Genomic DNA, 4,107 nt, shown 5'->3' with positions numbered 1-4,107 from the left:
TTTCCATTGGGAAGAGAAATCTTTTTCTAGATATCCAATGCTACCATTGTCAATGTCCATTTAAGACTTGGGAAGTTGTTCTTTTAATCAAATTTGCTTTACTGGTGTTCCAAATCATTGCTGATTCCACAACACCAAGCAAATAGATAACATCATTACGGGTCATGTCATAGTCAGTCTCATAGTAGTCCCAAAGAGACTCACTATGTTACTAAGAAAGTGATTGAACATCCAACTTTCACAAGACTTTGACACCCAACTCTCCCGACTTGTCAATATGTGACTTTATCTCCAAGATGTGAGCACACATAGACTATGCTCGCCAATAGGGATTGAGTGACTTTAAACTTTTCAAGAACTTGTGGGCGAGGGAGAATAATTGGAGGAGGTGGAGGAAGTGAAGCATGATGTTGAGGGACACCATCTTCAAGAGATTTGGGAAGATCATAGTTGTCTGAACCAGACATCTATAATGGGAGAAAATCAAGTTAGTTGATTCAAAATCCTTAATATAACACCCAATATGAAATATTAAGGCTAGGACCCAACACAATATTTTATAATTTGGAAGAGGGATGTCGTAATCCAAGCTATAAAATATTTGAAGGTAGGCGAATGACGATTCACCAATTTCCACCATGAAAAACGAAATAATTTATTAGGTTTTAATTGGATTTGAAATTCCTAGATCTTTTGAGATTCATTGAACTTTTCAATGGCATGTTTCTATCTCGAGTGTGCCCTCTCAAATTTTGTGACTGGGATGCCGAGGATCACAAAACAAGGTGTGAATAACCATACCAATTCACTTGGTACCCTTAATATTATCACCTAATCAATGTGCCGGTTAACCACACACGCTCCATTGATCTATGACAAACATTAAGTCACCCTTCGTGATCCTTACTAGTCCAAGTTAGTGTGCTGGTTAACCACACACGCTCCACCAACGACTTGGTAAGGTACAAAGTGTGAATTCCATGGGCTAGCACCAAATTCACATTTTTCCTAAAGTAACTAAGATTGGGAATTAAATAAAACATTTAGTTACTTTATAATAATCATTATACTTTTAATGAGAATTTAAAGTCATTGTCCTACCCGTTCGGCTAACGACCCTCCACCGATCAAGCAAGCGGTGGGTGAGAGTGGACACCCATTAAGTTGTCATTTTATAGGCAACAACCTTATACCCACCTTATAGACCGACTTCGTGAATGAGGCCTACTAACGGTAAAACGACTTGTTCTTATACATATATATATATATATATATATATATATATATATATATATATATATATATATATAATAATTAACCATTAATGTTATAAATAGTATAAGTGTTGAATTTTAACTTTTAAAACTCTAGGATGTGGAATTAAAGTTTGTGTGAGACTTTACAAATTCCAAAACTTGAGGGCAAGTTTTGAAAAATTCATAAACTTTTGGATATTCATAACTTATGAGTTTTAATTAAGTGTTTAAAACTTTTAATGAAGAGTCTCTTGGAAATCCATAACTTGAGGACAAGTTATGAAGTCCATAAAAGCATTTATGGGAAAAACTCTTCAAGAAAATGTAACCTACAACTTCTTAAAAAAACATTTAAAAGAAAAAACTTTTGGAATTCCATAACTTGAGGACAAATTAAGAATTCCATTAGAACACATTAAGATCAAGAATTAACTAACAAACAATTTGCAAATAATTCCTACGATCTAACAAAACTCATATGAACATGAACATCCACATCAACAATTTCAAGAATCATATGAACACATATAAACTTGAAATTTTGATTATAACTTTGAAATTGGTCCACCATCATCATTACCACATCAAAAACAGGTTTTATGAGTCTAAAACAGTTTAAGGTAATGATTCTAGACCAATTCCAGCACCAAAACTCGAAGATATGCTGTCTGGGTTTCCAACTCGTCGAGTGCATGAACCAACTCGCCGAGTTGGATGAATTTTGCCTTGGACTCGTCGAGTCTCTTCATGGACTCGGCGAGTCAGCTGTGCAGACAACATAAAATGTTCGATTTTCAGCAATTTGCATCAAGTATTCAAGAAAACAAGCCTAGGCTTTTATACCACTGTTGGGTTTTGAGCAATCTAACACTTCCTAAGTGTGCATGCAACCCTAATAAACCTTGGATCTATGTTTTCTTCTAAAATACATGCAAATAATAACTTCCAAGGTTTCTTCCTAACTAGCATAGCATAAGGATTATGAATCATAAAAGTACTAGTAGAAATACATACCTTTTGATGATGGTTGATTGTTTGGAGTTTGAGAGACAAGCACCAATAGTGTGAATGCCTCAAATGGAATCACAAATCACCACAAACACTTGGAAAACTTTGAGAGAGAGTATACACACATAGAAAATCGGCCACACACACAAAACCACACTAGTGACACTAGTGGCTATTTCATGCAACATAAGCATGCTTATATAGTGTACATGATTAGGGTGAAACCCTAATAACCCATGACCTTTCCTTTTCCAAGGATCCATGGGTTAAAAGCTCCATGGATCATCCATGGACTACCATATAAGCCTAGCCCATTAACAAATGAGTGTTAGCCCACACTATATAAAACCAATAGCCCATAATCTAATTAGTCTTCCTTTTAATCTCTAAATTAATTCATAATTAATTTAAGACTAAGACTAATTAAATAACATGACTTCATATTAATATATTATAACTTATAATATATTAATAAACATATGTGTATAACTCTCATAAAATTATCCATAAATAGTTTGGGTGAAGTGCAACCCAAATGGACCATGCCGGGTCGGGTCAAGTATGTACCAAATAAGTTATGGACTTAGACACCTTATCCAACAGGTACTTGTTTTCTGCAGAGAGTTTATCTCAATCTTGTGCAAAATGAACCTGCACTAATAAATCTTGAGATATTCCTAACGGAAACCCTCAGGGTCGAGGAGATAGGGTTTCACCAGACGAGTGTTGGACTACCTCGGGAGGTGGTTCTACTATTTCTGCACGAGATAGTATTCTTGGAACACCTAGTAGTCCATTGAATCTCTAAGACGTTGGTTTATTTCAGTGCGGAAAGCGATTGCTCTTGTATAACCCATCGACTAACACCTAGACTGGTGTCAAGTCTGTAATCTCTTCGGGATCTGGGTTATAAGACTTAACGCCACTACTTTCACACTTTGATCAAGTATTCTTGGCTGCGAAGGTTATCCTGTGGTTCTCGGTATTCTAGTGTTCGCTTCGGAGAATGCAGTCTATCGCCTACAAGGCGGCGGTGACTTCCTCCATGCGAGAGGGCGGAGGATCCTAGGCACTACTTGTCTGTAACGGGGTGGACGAAGTGCCTGAGTAGTGCGAACAGCTTCAGCAACTACTCTTCCGAAGGTTCTGAGCTTTCTCGGTCTAGGTCAATCTAGTGAGTATAAGGTTCCATCATTAGGAACTTTAATCTTCTCATCCACTCTTCTCAGAGTTTAATTTATCGCAGCTCTCGGATTTTCGGGATATCCGCAGCGATGCTTAATTTGGGGGATTAAGCGTGAATGGATGGTGGTAGTCAATGTCCTTGACTCTTACGACTCAGATTTTCTTTACCAACCGAGGGTGTTAGCTACTATATTGGCTTAACCGGAATGACAAAAACTTCGGACTTGTGGTCATCATAGTAGCTCAATCCGTAGGGGTTCTCTTGACTCTAGCTCCCGTTTCATGAGATAGGATGAAGGGTCTTCCTAGGGAATCTACGAGGTATGCTTCGGGTGGTTATCGTCTTCTGGAATACCTGTAGTGTCTTTCGCTTCGGTTTCTATTTGTCTAAGGAGGGTTGGTTAATAGCATGTGGTACCCTTCTCTTGGGTACTTCGGAAGGTTTGAAATAAGAGTGACGACTGGCGGATCGTATTAGTCTTTATTATTTTATTTTGTTTAGGTTCGGAAGAACCTTTATTTGCCGAACGGCTATGGAGAAAGTTCTTTTTACACAGCACTAAGGATTTACATATGGTCGCACGAAGTTGAACCATGATTAATAGAGGCGTCGAAATTTGCATACTTGGACATGATATAGAATGATGGTCAATAGACT

This window comes from Lactuca serriola, chromosome 9 (assembly GCF_051521515.1).
Source record: "Lactuca serriola cultivar US96UC23 chromosome 9, Lser_US96UC23_V15, whole genome shotgun sequence".
NCBI classification, from domain to species: domain Eukaryota; kingdom Viridiplantae; phylum Streptophyta; class Magnoliopsida; order Asterales; family Asteraceae; genus Lactuca; species Lactuca serriola.
This window is presented reverse-complemented; position numbering follows the sequence as displayed.